Source organism: Chelonia mydas, chromosome 3, assembly GCF_015237465.2.
Source record: "Chelonia mydas isolate rCheMyd1 chromosome 3, rCheMyd1.pri.v2, whole genome shotgun sequence".
Lineage (NCBI taxonomy): Eukaryota > Metazoa > Chordata > Testudines > Cheloniidae > Chelonia > Chelonia mydas.
In genome coordinates this window covers 23043804-23061870 of record NC_057851.1, presented here as the reverse complement: position 1 = coordinate 23061870, position 18067 = coordinate 23043804, and the positions used below count along the sequence as shown (strand labels likewise).

The 18067-nt window shown below is 41.9% G+C and overlaps 1 protein-coding gene across 2 annotated transcripts in view; it reads left to right on the top strand.

Annotated features, from left to right (window-relative positions):
* The first annotated feature begins 2190 nt into the window (after positions 1–2190).
* Positions 2191–18067, top strand: part of VSNL1 (visinin like 1) — a 152529-nt gene continuing 136652 nt past the window's right edge. Inside the window, exon 1 of one of the 2 annotated variants that reach the window (XM_007052863.4) lies at positions 2191–2478. The gene's annotated coding sequence lies outside the window, so the exon portion shown is untranslated. The remainder of the gene's footprint in view (positions 2479–18067) is intronic. The other variant, XM_027817899.3, reaches the window with a different exon arrangement.

The window sequence follows — 18067 nt, the reverse complement described above, 5'->3', positions numbered from 1 at the left end:
AAAAGATAGAAACTATTAGTGAAAAAGGTCAATTTTCATCATGGCTAAAAGTTAACAATCCAGTGCCACAAGATTCCCTATTACGTGCTATAAGGATATGGAAATCAGAGTGAGCAATGAGGTGGCAAAATGAGCAGATGATTCAAAATTATTTAAGTTAATCAAGACTAAAGAAAAATGTCAGGAATTTCAGAGAGCTCTAACTGAGGCAGGTGAATAAACAACACAAGAGTTGATGAAATTCTATTTCTTTTTATTGAGAGAGACAAGGTGGGTGAAGTAGTATCTTTTATTGGAACAACTTCTGTTGGTGGAAGGGACAAGCTTTTGAGCTTGACGGTGCTCTTCCTCAGGTCTGAAGAAGGTAACCAGAGTGTCCAAGCTAAATACAAGATAGATCAGATTGTTAAGCATGTTCATATCCTGGGATCCCCATGACTATATCAATACTGCAAACATTACTTCTTCTTATTTTAAATGTTTTTGTTTTGTAAATTATGTGGTAAGTAATCTTGCTATCTAAGTAAACTTTGTCATCTGAAGTGGTTTTTGTGTTTTGGAATTTTCTCAGCTCCCCCCCCCCATTTTATTTTTTTTAATTGTCAAAGTAAATAAAGACACAATTTTTAAAATGCTACATAAATCAGATCCACTGGAAACTCTTAAGGGGAAGTATTGTATCTTCCTATGTATTCGTACAATGCCTTGCAGAATTCAGCCTTGAACTTGGTTGGGCCTTTGGGCACTTCAACAATACAAATAAATTAACAGTAATAATTAATAATGATTATTAACTGCAGTTAAATCAATTGTGTGCAATTAATAATATCTTTCTTCAAATCCTTGCTTAAAACTCTTCTCTAGTGTGATGCCTAAAAAACCTCTAAAATGGTCAGACATCTGGTTTCCAATGAGTAGTGCTTTTCACAGTTAGCATTACAGTATTTCCTTTTGCTCCCTTTGTCTGTTTGTTACATCCACCTGTAGTCTACAGTCTTACACTTTGGATTTATGAATGCTCAATTTAATGCATTGTGAACAGTCAGTGGGACTATTCACGCTGTGTAAAGTTAATCAAGCCTGTGAATCTTTGCAGGATCAAGGCCATAGATGATAAAATCTTCAGGGCAGGGATTGTCTCTTTGTTATATGTCTGTACAGTGCCTAGCACAAAGGGGCCCTGGCCGCTAGGTGCTTGTGCAATACAATTTTTTAATGTTAATATTAATAACAATATAAAGAAGGGGGTCAGTCACCTGTTTATCACATTAAATGAAGGAACATGGCTAGCTAAACTAAAAATAGTCAGCTAACATCCATTTTCTTATAAAAAGTTTGAAATTGTTGTGGAAATAAACGGTCAAAGTGACAATGCACTCTCTACAAGCAATAAAACAGCCCAGTATGTGTGTAAAGGGTGTGTAGATGGCACTTTTGTGAAAGCAATGTATTGCCCCGATATTTTTTTCTTTAACCTCTGAAAGAATTCAGGGACAAAACAGACTATATTCCCCATCCATTTTAATGTTCAGTGATGGACAACTGTGTGTAGTATTTGATCATTTCTTTGAGATGAAAGAAAAATTGAGTGTACAGAAGATCTGAAAAGGTGATGTTCAAAACCAAAAACCCCTCTTTTACGTTAATCCCTGTCTTCGCTGTTTCTTTTCCTCTGCCCCCTCTCCAGATATGCTCCTCAGTACCCTCCCTTTTTTGCTCCTTTCCACTCTTTCCCCATGCACTTACCTGCTCCCTCCTCCTAAATTTTTGCTCTTCCCCATACATTTTTGCACCACTCTCTGTTGTGATTTTTGTCCCCTGCGTTTGTCCTCCTCGTTTTTGTTGGTCTTTCCATGATTGTCCCTCTTTTCTCGCTCCCCAGTGTGGTAGCCCGCCAGCTTCCCCTCCTCAATGTTTTTGCTCCTCTTTCCCCCTTTTTTTGTCCTTCCCTCTGTTTTACTGATCTCGTCACTCTGTTTTCGCTCCTCCACTCTCCCTTCCCCGTTTTACCTCCCTTTCTGAGTCGCCCCCTCCCGCCCTTTGTTCGTTTCCTCTCCCCTGTCCCCTGCCCCCACACGCGGTTTTGCTCAGGATCCGATCTCTGATGGCAGGTGAGAGCAGAAGCAAGAGCCGCGGCCTCGCTGTTGCGAATGCGCATGCTCTTATCTCTCGGCGAGCAAAATCTGACACTCCGTCGGCTCGGGGAACGGGCAGCGCGTGCGCAGGGAGCTCCATCCAGCAAGGGAAGCTTGAATTTCTCTGGGATTCCCGATCTGCAGTGCAGAGCAAAGCGGAGGATCGTGTGGAAGCAGCTGCTGGGCTCGCAGGCGCGCTCTAAAGGGGATTTAAGCCGCAGAGAGAGCGGGAGAGGCAGGGACCGATTCACCATTGATCTGAATTAAATACTTCTCTCTCTCTAAAAAATCTGCCCTTTTGAGTTTTATCCTTTGCATCAGGTGACAGCACATAACGCAAACTGTAAGTGTTCCCTTTGCTCTTGGATGCTAATTTAGGGTTCATGATGGGGTTGGAATTTCTTGCACCGATGTATCTTCTGCATGGATGCGGTGACTTGCATGGTTACAATAAAGTGCTGTTGGCTTTGCATTATTCTGCTGTTTGCTAGCAATAAAGGATGAGGGGGCGAACATCTCGTGATGGAGAAAAGAGAAAGTGGATTGTGAGGTATTTGCCTGCACGATATTTAAGGATTAGGATTACTTTTTAAAGTCCGCTAGGGGGTTGACAGTAGGGGGAGGGGGAGTATAACTACATATGATTTCTAAATCTATAAATAGAAACCTTTCCCTACATACATACATCTCTAGATGCAGATGGCGAAGTTGTTCCGTTTCTGATAGAAGTGGGGGATAAAATGAGAGGGCTGTAAAGTGTCAAACTGTCTGACATCCTGTCGCTGCAATTTCTTTTACCCCGGAAAAGTGGCAGAAGTATCTGCTAGTGAAAGCGGGTGAACAGGATAGGATGGAAATAGAAGGAGGCTTTTGTGCCATATGTTAGTACCTAAAAGCTTAAAGCAATATGGTTATTTCTGCCTCTTTTTAGCGCTTACAAATAATCGTAACGAGCAAAGTTGTGTAACATTGTTTTACCTTTTGTTAATACTTTCTGTGCGTTGTTGTTTTTATTGACCAAAGGGAGGGAATTTGTGTCCACAGCAATCTGCCTTGACCTGTTTTAAAATGAGAGACTGACTGCTATATTGATTATGATATAAATACTAACAGCATCAAAAGCCGGCATTGATCGCTCGCTTAATAATTTGTGTTTGGGCATGTTTTGCTGATAGCCGGAAGCCTTTGACATTTCTAATCACTTGAAAAGCAATAGAGAAAAGGTTATTATGTTTTCCAGTGCAAACAGACCATGCGAAAATTAAGAGGAAGATCAGTCGTCCCTACAAGGTCATCAAACCCATTGTGAAGAGCAAATTACTAGAGATCCTTGCGATTACTTTCTTGATAGATTTGGTTTGTGTGACAGATGTTTCTTTTAAGTGGTCCACCCTTTTGTGCATCTGCAAGATATTTTCAGGAATAAGCGCGCTCATCTCACTTCTCTGATGTGGTAAACTGCACGGTGGATGTGCTGCGTTCCTGTTTACTTGGGAATAGGACGAGGTGAAAATGGAGGTGGGTGGAGATAACAAAAGCAATCCAAGTCATTTCCCACAGGAAGGAAGGCGTGAGAAGAAGGAGGGAGAGGAGACGAAAGGAGAATTTCATTTCCAGAGATCAAAACAAAGGAGAGGCAAGTTGAGGCAGATCGGCAGAACTCGTGTGGGAATCGAGGCGTTTTGCTCGGTGACCCAACCAGTCAAGAAAGAAGGTTTCATAAAAGCTGCTGTCGCTGATTGCTGTGTTCTGTGTTCTTAAGAAATCTAGCATGTTTTATAGCTAAGGGACGGGGACAGGTCAGTCTCTACGGGAATTTAGGCTGGATGTCTCAGCGCAGGTAGTACATACAAGGAAGAAAGGTAAGGGCAGCAAAAGTGCAGTTTAAGAATAAAACGTTTTAAAATAACGAGTTAGAGAGCTAAGAGGAAACATATACGGGGGGTGGGTGTACCTCAAAAATGGAACCTTCCCTTCTCCCCTCCTTCCATCCCTCCGAGGTATTTGGCCAACCTATAAGAGGCAGATTCCTGAAATTGCAAAGGGAGTTTGTCAGCACATGAACAATTGTGTGTGCTTAGTACAGTTGTGTTTTTTTAAATTGTGTCTCATTCTGCACAGAAGGGTCACGCATAAGCTGAAATATCCAGAATAATGGGATACAGGGGACAGTTTGGTAGAAAGAAGCGGGAAGACTTCGAACACTTCTGGAGGAAACCCCACAACAGCGGTTTAGAGCGAGATCCCTCCTCCCTCAGTATCTTAAGATGCTGCTAGAAATACATGCCAGTCCTTCCCTAGCGCTTCTCCCCGCCCCCCAACTCCTTTCTACACACACACGACCCCCCTCCACCTCTCGCTAAAACCCCAACAAGACCCCTCTACACCAACTTTACCTTCCCTTTATTGCCTCTGCGCATACCAGATCCTTCTGCATGCCCCTCCTCCATTCTGCAGGTACCAGATCTCCCTGCAACCTCCTCTGTGCGCCCACCAGACCACCCGCCTCCCTTCACCAGAACCCAGCAGCTCACTCTTCGCACCTACCAGCCTCCCCCGCCCTTTACCTCCTCTCCGCATACTGGATCGCCACTGCAGCTCCTTGCGCACGTTTTCCATGCAGCTCCCTCTTTTCTCTTACCTGATCCCCCCTGCAGTCCCCTCTCTCTATACATCGGACCCCCGCAGCAGTCCCCTCTGCACAGGCTAGATCCCCGCGCCTCCCTCTCGGCACACAACAGATCCTCTTGCAACCCGTTCTCTGCACACACCAGAGCCCTCTGCAGCCTTCTGTCTGCACACACGAGACTTCGCCGGGGCCCGCTCTGCACATACCAGATCCTCCCGCAGCTTCTGGATCTGCAGGAATTAGACCCTCCGGGCCGCTCTCTGCACCCTGCAGATTCCTCGCCGTTCCCTCCTCTGCCTCCTACCCCACAAACACGAGCCATTGCTCGTCTCCCGTTACCGACTGCGCTTCCCTGCTTTGTCCCTGCGCCTCACAGCCCATTGACTCATAAGCTGTTGGAGATGTGGCCCTGCGGAACGTGGTCCTGAGTGCAGGAGGCGCAGGTGCCCCATGCGCTTTTCTGCTTCCCGGCGATGCGGGGCTGGGGCCCGGTGCGTGAGGATCCTGGTGGGGTGCATCATAACATTATGTAGCTGCACTGAATCCGCGGCGGTAATTGGCACGGAGGGGGGAGGCCGTAAACCGATCCCGCTGGGGTCCTCCTCCAGGCGGGCGCTCTCCCCAGCCCCCTGCGGAGCGGGAGGATTTTTGCCTGCCGAGGGGCACCGCATGCTGAGCAGCCTGCTTCCTACTCATCAAAGTCTGTTGAAAGTCAGACCCTGGGGGGCACCTGAAAACAGCCCCAGCTGGGTATGTTTTGTGGGGTTGTGGAAAGCGACCTTCCTTTTACGGCTGCCTTCGAGCTGTCAGTCCCCCACTGCAAAAATCTTCTCCCCTCTCGAAGGTGGCCTCAAGCTCCCACCTGCTATCGAGAGATAATTTAAAGGTATCGATTTCAGAATTAATTTAGAATCTAAAGATTTTATAGTAAGGCTATTGGAGGAATTAGGGGGATCCGGATATGCAATCTTTTTTAATGAAGAGGAAACCTTTTAGATAACAGTATGACATTTTTAAGGGGGCCAGTGTCCAAAGAGCTACCCATTTTTAATTACAAATGAAACATGATTATTTTCAGGCTTGTGACATGGTGAGTTAGTGAAATATTGAATCGATGTATGAATGCTATGCTGTTGCAAAGATGTTCATGTACCAGATATATTAAAAGATAGAGGCCCTTTCCAAATGATTTCAGTAGCCACAGTGGTAACATTTTATAGCAAACATTTTTGCGGATCTGAATTCTGCTCTTGTATTAAATTGCTGAGCTAGAAGAATCATCAGTGACCATTTATACATAAGACTAAGTAGTAAAAGTAATGCATTTATTAGGCAGAATACACAACAAAATCTAGACAAACCAGAGCAACAGAAAGGTGTGAAAACAACCTTGATCTTCGTAAAATTTATTCTTATCAGCCCCCTCAAAATATATTGTTTACACAGCCATTTGTTTCTATGGCAAGCTCTCAGATGTATACAGATATTCATACTATGGCTTCTTTGACAGTATGTGTTTGTAAAGAATACAGTTTAGCAATATCAGTTCCATTGAAAAGCCTTCTGCATTATCCATTTTAAGTTTTGGGGACTGAGTTAATTCATACTTTTATTACTTTTCTCCTTCCAGTCACAACTCTCCCAATAAATAAATAAATTCATAAAGTAGTCTGAGTTGCTGTCACTATTAAGAAAAAAAATTAAAAACGTCTTTAATTTTCATTATACAATACTCACCTTTTAAAAAAGGTGTGCTCCTGCTCCCATTGAATTCAATGGGAGTTCTGCTATAGACTTCAGCAGGAGCAGGACTGTGAATATAATTCTTGTTTTGAATGGTCTTAGCTTTTAAAAATATACAGCTATATGCCTTGACATATAACTACACCTATCATTTTTTACCTTTGTTTTTTAGAAGTAGTCTGTGTATGTGTGTGTCTGGGGGGAAGGGAGTATTGAGGTAAACCAAGTAGATTTTGGCTGCTTGGATTTTGTTTGTGCAGATGTAAGTCAGTATACATAGATCCCACATATGCGTCAAAAATATATTTAATGAATGGAATAGCTAATCATAGAATAAACATCAAAATGTCTTCACACTTTACTAGTACGTTGCTTATAAATCTATTAAGATGTTCTCTAGTTTGATAAGCAGATTCAAAGCCTGGGACTGTGGTAATTTGTCATGGTACTTAGCCTTTTCGGTGTTTAGTTTGTCACAGTGTTACATAACCGTAGTACTGTAAAAGCAAATGTCAGAAACGTTTTCATTCCCTCTCCCCACCCCCAATCTGTTTGTGTAAATCTATGAAGAAAAAAAGGCACAACTTGACATCTTACTGTTTATATAATACAAACAAGAAGTCAAATCTTACCCTGGCCAGAGCTGCAAGACAAGTTGCCTAGGTGGATGGGTACAGTGTAAGAAAGACAGTAGCAGATGAGTTTGCTGCTGTTGGAATCCTGGTGGCCAGGGTAGAATTCCTATGGATAGGCATGATAGGGGAATCACCACAGGGCTCACTTTGGTTGCTGAAAGGAGTTGGAAGTGCCCCAAGATACAACATCCTGCATCTGTAGCATATATACTAGCTGGCTGTAGGACTATATGTGCCTTCTAGCTAGCAGACCATATCCTCTTGAGGGCCTGGTGTGTAGTCTGCATCACCTGTAGCCGTGACACCACACCTTTCTCCCTTTTGCTTTCTTAAGTGCTTTGGAGCGATACTTCCCTGCAGCTTGTTCTCTATAACAGCTTCACCCCCAGTATAGCAGTGGGCAGGACCTAGATCTAAGTCCATATGCTCCCTATGTGCAGAAATTTTGCTTCCTTATCATTTTAGGTAAGTAAACCTAAATAAATTAAATTTTAGAACTTTCATAGAGAAAATTCCTGGCCAATAACATTATTGTTTTTTTTTAAACACATTGTCTTCGAATTTTCCCCTTATTCATTTTTGTATCTTATTATTTCAGATCTTCCAGCTCCATTCATCAAATTTTCACTTGTTTAATTTTTTATTTTGGGATTCTAATTTTGTTATATTTTGTATCCCTGATTGAAATCAAATCATTTATACAAAGAGAGGTAGAAAGATAGTTATAGATACAATATGCAGTGTGTACATTTATCTTTTTCTCACATTCATAATAATGGACCCAATTCTGTATGCCTTAAGCAGTTGAAACTCCCTTTGATTTTAACAGGTGTTTTGGCTGTGCAAAGAATGCAAGATCAGCCTATAACCATGATTAAAATAACAACATACATTACATTTGATTTAATTATGGAAGCGGGGCAATTAGAAATTAGATTTAATGGGTAAGCTTGTTTTAAACATAATTAGAATTGTAAATACCGGTATCTGTCACATACCATGAAATGTTGCAACCCTCTTCTTTCCATTTTGTCCTGTCTCTTGCCTATGGTGTTTTAAAACAGCTTGAGTATGGTTTTTAAACTCACTTTTTATACTTCATTGTTTTGTCAGTGTGGACTTGACTTAATGTCTACTCTCCCCTTCTTTTTTATAGCTGTCTTAAAAGAATCCTATTGCAGAGGTCTTACATCATGGTGACTTTTACTCTGCCTAGTTCTTCAATTTAGCCTACGGTTTTTAGAGAACAGGGTGATCCCTCTGCAGAGCTCCTAATCCCAATCGTCACTGACTGAAATTTAGTCCTGCAGTTTGTTATGGTGCCATCAGATTATTGCATCTGCACCTTTTACACGTGTGTCTGTTACTCCTGCATTTGTGTCTCACATGACTTCACATTCTGTTTATTTCTTTTCCCTCTTTCCACTGTAGCTTTGTTCCTTCCCTTCCAGATTTTGCATGCATTAGTCCTATTTGCTTCTTCATATTCGCTCTCTCCTGTGCTCTTCACTGTTTATTTTCCCTCATTAAACTGAAAATCCATGCCCTGTGCTGTAACTTCTGCACATGGCATTAGCCCAGGAGTACTGGGTAGAGCAGCAGCATAATGAAAAGAAATTGTAAGCTAGAGAAATGCTGTGTACAGGAACAGCTGCAAAGATGATGTTTTGGGTAGGATGCTACCATTGGCAAGGCATGGGAAAACACTCATGTTGCCATCTTAGTTCAAACTCCTGAGCTCATTCACGTAGAAAGGTGCTTATTATCTTTTGAAATTTCAGAGTGCCAAGAATGTCAGAGTCTGAGAAAAAATGGGTGCAATGCCCTTTAAACAGAATGAAACATATGGGAGCAAGAACATGGCTGTCACCAACTGCTGAAATAATTGTTCTTGTTTATGGAAATTCTCCAGACAGTGCTCCATATCCATATGATTAGTATTGCTATTTGATACATGTTAATAATTATTATTTTAAAACTTTACAGCAAAGACAATCCTGAGGACATTTCAATCTATTCCATATCAATATGGTCCACGGGATAATAATAGAAATGTGAGAAGTGAGGCAAATTGTCAGTGGTGATCTCATAGCTGGAAGACTTAGCAAAATAAATGGTGTTTAAGGAGGGAGTTGGAGGAGAGGAGAGGTGTTTTGCTCACTGGGAAGTGGAAAGTTGTGGCAAGGGTAGGAGTGATATGATGTTCTTTTGCACTGAAACTTTTAAATTAACATACATTTAAAAATAAGCATATAAAGATATAAAGATATCCAGCAATCTTTCTAGTGGTTACTTTTCTGAGGAGGCTAGGGAACAGATTATTCTAGCTAAAATAAGAAATTCACAATTGACCTCAAGTAAATAATTTTCACATAAGTAATTAGAAATAAGTAAGTCTATTGTGCTAAAAATAATACTGTCTCAAATTCTGGCACCAGAAACATAGTAGACAATCATATCTTGGTGTCTGAATATATTTAACCATCAATTAAACAATTCTGCCCACAACAGACCCCACATAAGTAACTTTTTGGAGCCAAGCCTGTATAGAACAAACAGAAGAATTTGGGCTAAGTTTGCCAAGTTCAGGTATTTGCAGGAACAAGACTTCGTTACACTTTAGCTGATGTAATTTATTGAGATAATGGTAGCTGAATACTTTCCTTCAAGAAAAAAATGCATTTTAAAACACCTAGCTCTTCTGAAAGCTGTTTCTGTGATTAGAGTTAGTGTTACTGTGATTTTTTAATGGATGATTAATTCAAAACAATATCAGTGTTTTCACAGAGATCCATTATAAGGTTCACTAAATACCATGGGATCCTATGAAAGATTCACTTTCATGCTCCCCTTCTGTTCACAATGAACTCAGTGGGAGTTTTCCCATTTATTTTAATGGGAGCAGGATTGTATTTCATGTGTACATGTCATTCCCATTTAATTAGTGGGGGTTGTGGTCTCTTGTGGCAAAAAGCCTGTATCACAGTGAACTACAGTATGTGGTTTGTTAGTAGATCCTACACCTTATTTGACACCTTGGATTATCTAATTATAGCTGTTCTCTTATTTGTCAGACAGTTGTAGTTAAAAATGTCTTTCCTTTCCCGTCCACCCCAACACTCACAAAACCAAAAAAAGGTTGTACATTTTCCCTTTACATAAATTTAGTGTTTTTCAAAGATATCTGATAGGTAGCCCTAGAAACTGAAGTCCTCTATACACCCCAAAAGCCACAGTGAGATATAGGCAGTGGCATTGCAAAGCTCCCATAATGCCCCAGCAACATGCTTCCATACTGGCAGGAGTAAATGGTAGGCATTAGAGAGGAGTAGAGGCCTTGTCTACACTAGAGAGTTTTGTCGACAAAAGTCAGCTTTCATAGACAAATCAGTGGAGATGTACACACTGCAATGTGCTTTCTGCTGACAAAACTCCCTTGCTTTGCCGACAAAATAAAGCCACCTCAATGAGAGCCGTACAGTTTTTTGCGGCAAAGTTACATCGACAAAGCATTAGTGTAGACACTGCGCTTGGTTACGTCGCTTTACATGGCCTCCAGAAGGTGTCCCACAGTGCCCATCCTGACTGCTCTGGTCAGCAGTTGGAACTCTGCTGCCCTGCATCCAGGTACACAGACTTCTGCCCCTCCTCCTTTAAAGGCCTGGGAATTTTTGAAATTCCACTTCCTGTTTGCTCGGCGTGGACAGCTCACGTTGCGTCTTCCCAGCTGACCATGGCAGCTCAATGAAGGAAACGCTCTCCTGCTTGGAGTACAGCTGAGTTGTTGGAGCTGCTGGTATGGTAGGGAGAGGAGGCTGTGCAATCCCAGCTCCACTCCAGCTGTAGGAACTTCTATACCTACGATGGGATTTCTTGTGGTATGTTGGATAAGAGCTACGAATGGGACACACATCAGTGCCATGTGGAGATAAAGGAGTTGAGGCAGGTGTCCCAGAAGGCAAGGGAGTCAAACCGTCATTCTGGTGCTGGCCGAAGATTCTGCTGCTTCTATTAAGAGCTGTATACCCTCCTTGGCGGCGACCCCACCTCCACCGCCAAAAGCTCAGTGGATACTTTGGCAGGGCTGGAGACAGCAGTCTGCGGACTCAACTTAGAAAACGAAGTTGTGGACAAGATGGTTGAGTTGGAAAATGATGTGGATCACACAGCAGGGTCTTCCAGATATGTGGCGTGTCAGCATTTTTTCCCTCTCCGGAGCGGTCTAGCTGGTCCCAGCAGTCTGTCTCTGGTGCACATGATGCGGGAGAGGCGAGCTTTGGTAAGTGATCTTTTTGAGTTGATGCTGCTCGGTTATATGAGCTGTTCTTTGCTTTGTATATTCTAGAAGTGGGTGAAGGGATAAAAATGTACAAGACTAGCTGTGTTAGCCTGTGCTTCACATTCCACTGTGCAGCTAAGCGGTACAGCGGAACAGCATGTTAATGCACACCAAGATTTCACGGGAATCCTCCAGAGAGATATCTAAGAAACTTTCCTGGACATACTCGCGAATCCTCTGCCGAAGGTTCCTTGGCTTTGTTCCTTCACTCGTTTTAGGGAACTTTCCTGCACCAATCGGCAATCACTTGTGCTGGGACCAAAGCAGCACACAGGTGAGCAGCATAGGTAGCAGGTCTGAAGCTGCACGCGTGAAGGAGATGCACCCTTGCATCCTTGCTTACCTTCAGGAAAGAGACCTTTAATGACCGCTGCCTGTGCAAAGGGTGGCAGAATTTACAATATTGTCCCTAGTCACTGCAGTGATCCCCTTAAAAAAACACCAAGTTTCTTTGCCCCATCTTGACCCCACCTCCCTCCCATGAACTCACCATGTTTAGGGCTTTCGCCGAGCTGTGTGCTTGCCAAAGGACAGGGAGAAGCTGATTCATATTTTTAAAAAGGTGCATTTTACTATAATGATTTGATGCTGTGTGTGCACTAACAATCATGCTTCTGTTTATTGTTTCTTGTGTTTCTGCGGATGTGGCGTTCAGGAGAACCTCCAATACATGGGCGGAGCACCTCTGCCAGATAAGGAAGCAACCAAGGAGGAGCAAGGAGGGCATGTTTTGAGAGGTGCTGCAATCATCAGAGGCTGAAAAACAAGAACGCAGGGCATAGAGAGAGACTTCAAAAGAAAATGTTTAAATAGGCAGGCACAACAGAAAGGAGAGCCAGTAGCGAATTTTAATGGTCCAGGAGCAGATGATAAAAGTGATGGAGAAGCAAATGGAGATGTTGAAGTCCCTAATCACACTACAGGCAGAATTCATGCATGCTCAGCCCCCCTGCAGCCAATAGAGAACTGCTTTCCATGATCTCCGCAAACTCCTCCCACATATTCCTTGCAACTTCCCTGCCTGTCTCGGTACCCTGTTCACTCCACCCCGTTGGACAGCTTCCAAAATGATAGCTGGAGTTACACACAACTATAGAGCCTACACTGCCCTTCATTGTTATCTCCTTTCCCACCAAGCCTTTTGTGTGTGTTGTTAATTGGTATTTAATAAAAACATACTCTCTTAAAGATAACCAGTCTTTGTCTCCTACATGTGGTCGTTGCTGCTGGAATGGGTACACAGTGGCAATTTGATCATTTGTTGAGTACATATCATGGTCAGGAACCATCAAAATTTTCATGCAAGATGGCAAGTTAAAGCATGGCAGAGTGCTATATAGAAAGACACCTTACTGGAGCTCATTGTCAAAAAGGTGCCTCAAAGCCTCCCTGATTCGAATAGCCCCCTCCCCCCCCCCCACATTGTGCCCCTGTAATAGCCCTGGTATCTGGTTGCTCAAAATCGGCCGCCAGGAGATCTGCCTCCGTGCTCCACCCTGGGGGAAACCTTTCACCCTTAACCTCACAAATATTATGGAGTGCACAGCAGGCTGCTATGACCATGGGAATATTTTCCTCATTTAGGTCTAGCCTGCCATAAAGGCAGTGCCAATGAGCTTTTAATCTGCCAAAGACACATTCTATAGTCATTCTGCACCTGCTCAGCCTATTGTTGAAGCGCTCCTTGCTGCTGTCCAGATTTCCTGTGTAAGGCTTCATAAGTCACAGGAGTAGGGGGTCGGCTGGGTCTCCCAGGATCACTGTGGGCATTTCAGTATCCCCCATTGGAATCTTCTGGTCTGGAAAGAAAGTCCCTGCTTGCAACTTTCAGTACAGGCCAGTGTTCCCAAAGATACATGCATCATGCACCTTTTCAGACCACCATGCGCCGATGTCATTGAAGTGGCCATGGTGATCCACAAGCACCTGCAATACCATATAGAAGTACCCCTTTGTATTGATGTACTCCATCACAAGATGGTCTGGAGCCAAAATTGGGATATGTGTGCCATCTGTTGCTCCACTGAAGTTAGGGAATCCTATTGCCGCAAAGCCATCCACTATTTCATGCACATTGCCAAGAGTCACAGTCCTTCATAGCAGGATGTGATTAGTGGCCTGCACACTTGGGTTAACGCAGCCCCAATGGTGGACTTCCCGACTACAAACTGATTCACAACTGTCTGGTAGCACTCTGGAGTTGCCAGCTTTCACACTGTGATCGCCACATGCTTCTCCACTGAGAGGGCAGCTCTCATTTTTGTGCCCTTGCACCATAGTGCCGGGGCGAGCACCGTACACAGTTCCAGGAAGGTGGCTTTCTGCATCCGAAAGTTCTGCAGCCACTACTTGTCATTCCAGACTTGCATAACGATACGATCCCACCCCAGTGCTTGTTTCCCGAGTCCAAAAGCCATGATCCGCCATGTGCAGCTGCCGAATGCCAAAAGTAATCTGGTGTTGTTTCTTTCCAGGGCACACGGCAGGTCAGGCACCTCTGATTCCTGTTCAGATTGGGTGCTCATGATATACTGAATGACCAGCTGCGATTTGTTCATAACAGTGACCACAATAGGAGAGAGCAGTGCAGGATCCATCCTTTCATACAGAGATGGCTGGCGCACAGTAAGCGGGGCCATTGAAAAATGCCACGAAACTGTCAGAGACCCATGGAATGATGGGATGGAAAAAACTGCATTATGGGACATTGAGCCCACACCCATCAAGTGCTGTGATCCATTCTGCCTTCCCACAACTCCTAGCTGCAGTGCACTGGTCTCTCTGTCAGTGCTATCTGCTGACAGAAGGACTGTTGTGTGAACATGCACAAGTGATGTAATTATACTAGTTTTTGATCATCGGTGTAACTTGCGTTGACAAAACTCTGGAGTGTAGTCAAGGCCAGAGTCTCTGTGACTATTTAGTGTAGGCTCTGTTTGCATTAGATAAATCAGTCAGTTCAATATCAATTAATGGAATTAACTTGATTGTTTTAACTGTGAGGGAGTGTATCTACTCTGCTGCATTGGTTTAAGCTGACATGCAGTTGTTCTTTTAAACTGCCAGTAAGGATGTAAGCTGTAATGGTGATTTTAGTAATTTTTAGACTAGTTTATATAGGGGCCCTACTCATCCTTTTGATGATAATGACTTTCGATCATTGCTGACTTTATGTAGTGACCTAGAGAGAAAAGGTTTTCGAGTCATAAGATTGTTACAGTTAGAATGGACCAATATGATCATTTACTCTGACCAGCTACATTACACAGGCCATAGAATTTCACTCAGCGATTCCTATATCTAGCCCAATAACTTTTGGTTGAATTAGAGCATATATTTTAGAAAAAAAAATCCAGTCTCGATTTTAAAGACTCCAAATGATAGAGAATTACCACATCCCTTAGCAATCTGTGCCAATGTTTAATTACCCTCACTGTTCAACATTTATATCTCATTTCCAGGTTCTATATTCCATTACCAGTCCTTGAGCTAGCCAGTCCCCAAAGTAATTTTTTTTTAAATTAAACTTAACCATGCCACTTATTAAACACAGATTTTGTAAAGCATCTATAACTTGATTTCAATATTTTAAGAAGTAATTACACTTATGATAGTGTATTACTGGAAATGAATAATTTAATAAAGGATCAGTTCCACATACTTAATAAAAATATTTTTAATCCAGAAGAAAAGATAAATCATTCCATATTAAATGGTACTAAATACAATTTAAAGGATATCTTCTTTGTGGACCTTGAGAATATCTATGTATTTAATCCAGAAGAGATTAATTTGAAATTAGAACATCTTGTTTATATAAGTTGATAGTTCAGAACACAAGAAGTATATTTATATTCTTTTTATCGGTATAGTTTAGATGGAATATAAAGCTACTGAAAGGCTTATAAACAATGAAAGAAGAGATACTGTTTAACATAGGAGGCTTTTAGGGATTATTCCACATGGTTTTTGATGGAATGAGGCAAATATGTAAAAGGATACTAGTTTGTTCATGATGTAATTGGAGGAATTGATAAAATATAACATTAGTCCATCTCAAATCTGCGTGGCTAGTCACTAGAATTAATAGCTACTAAATATCCAATGTGGCTAACATTGCCCAAAAATTATTTTTTAGGAGGATTACTAACTAACCAGCACATATCTGATTGGATAATGTTGTTTCATTACAGCAGAACATATGCTGTATTTTGGTAAGTGGTACCAAAAATTAATTTTATACGCATATTATTCAAATTATATACATGAGTAGAGACATTAAGGAACTCTGTGGAGCTTTTTTCCCCTCTCTTGGAAAAGACTTCTAAAAGCTTTTGATACTGTCTCGCATGACCTTCTCATAAACAAACTAGGGAAATGCAACCTAGATGGAGCTACTATAAGGTGGGTGCATAGCTGGTTGGAAAACCGTTCCCAGAGAGTAATCATCAGTGGTTCACAGTCATGCTGCAAAGGCATAATGAGTGGGGTTCTGCAGGGAGCAGTTCTGGGTCCGCTTCAGCTCAATATCTTCATCAGGGAGTTAGATAATGGCATAGAGAGTACACTTATAAAGTTTGCGGATGATACCAAGCTGGGAGGAATTGCAAGTGCTTTGGAGGATAGAATTATAATTCAAAATGATCTGGACAAACTGGAGAAATGGTCTGAAGTAAATTGGGTGAAATTCAATAAGGACAAATGCAAAGTACTCCACTTAAGAAAAAACAATCAGTTGCACACATACAAAATGGGAAATGACTGCCTAGGAAGGAGTCCTGCGGAAAGGGATCTGGGGGTCATAGTGGACCGCAAGCTAAATGTGAGTCAACAGTGTAACACTGTTGCAAAAAAAGCGAACATCATTCTGGGATGTATTAGCAGGAGTATTTGTAAGCAAGACATGAGAAGTAATTCTTCTGCTCTACTCCATGTTGATTAAGCGTCAGCTGGAGTATTGTGTCCAGTTCTGGGCGCCACATTTCAGGAAAGATGCAGACAAACTGGAGAAAGTCCAGAGAAGAGCAACAAAAATGATTAAAGGTCTAGAAAACATGACTTATGAGGGAAGATTGAAAAAATTGGGTTTGTTTAGTCTGGAAAAGAGAAGACTGAGAGGGGACATGGTAACAGTTTTTAAGTACATAAAAGGTTGTTACACGGAAGAGGGAGAAAAATTGTTCTTCTTAACCTCTGAGGATAGGACAGGAAGCAATGGCCTTAAATTGCAGCAAGGGAAGTTTAGGTTGGTCTAAACTGCATAGGGAGGTTGAGGAATCTCTATCATTGGAGATTTTTAAGAACAGGTTAGACAAACACTTGTCAAAGATGGTCTAGATAATACTTATTAGTCAGGGGACTGGACTAGATGACCGTTTGAGGTCCCTTCCAGTCCTGTGACTCGAAATCTAAATTAAACGTGAAACCATGGATGCTTGGAACTAGAATCTAGTTTGAGAATTAAAATTTAAGGTGATATAATTGATTTTTACAAGGAGGTCAAAAGGGATAAAATTTCTTGTAAATATTTTTGTTCATTTGTAAGAAAATGTTTTAGACAGACAGGGCCAAATTGTCAAATGCACATTAACTAAACTGCACATACACTTCGGCATCTGTTTGGATGTATCAGTATCCTTGGGCATGATCCAATGGCTGTTGACTTCAATGGGCTTGGGATCAGGCCCGTAGCATGCGTGCACATTGAGTGGGTGAAAAAGTGTGCATGTAGTTTACCACACACTTTTGGCCCTTGAAGTCTGTATGTCTTGTCTATTTTTGATCTTTAAAAAAAGTTTATCTCATGGATTCTTAACCAGGGGTCAGTTGTCAAAGGGTCACAACCACCCTCTTTCCCATATTACTGAATGGAAAGTGCATCCCTGCTAGATCCCAGCTAGATGAGAAGGTGGTCCCAATATAGAAAAGGTGGGAAACCACTGACATGTCTTATTTTGTCTAACTAGGGTATTTCTAATGTGTCTATTGTATCAGTGTCATATCCAAGTGCCCAAAGAAGTAGACGATAAGGTTCCATTTTCCTCCTCAGCTATTGTGAGTGGATCATCACTTACCTGTATTATTTTACATTAAAGCTTACAAGAAGAGCATCCACATATGTGGGGGTGTGCTCTGAGTACATGAGACAAGCATTGGGCTAGTTATTTAGCGTAAAGCTTTTTCTCATTTTTTTAAACTGATTTTGGGGGCCAGGAACTGTGTCTTCTTCTGTGAGGGGCCAATACCTCGCACATGACAATTGCTACTGGAATGCATACATATTAAATACATACATACACAAGAGAGTAACATTACTCATTCAAGATTCTCACATAGTTACATTGAGATCTAACTTGGAATTTTCAGGATTGCCTCTGCCTCATCTCATCCCCTCTTGATCTGTACATTCTTCTCCATCTCCTCTCTTAATTGTTCCTTTTCTTTCCTCCCTGTCTCAACTACATGCCTTAAGATTATAATCTTTTTGGATTGTCTTTTTATATGTTCTGTAAAGTACTACGGTATATACATTTACAGTGCTATGTAAATATTCATATATAACATGATGATATATAATCACAGTTAA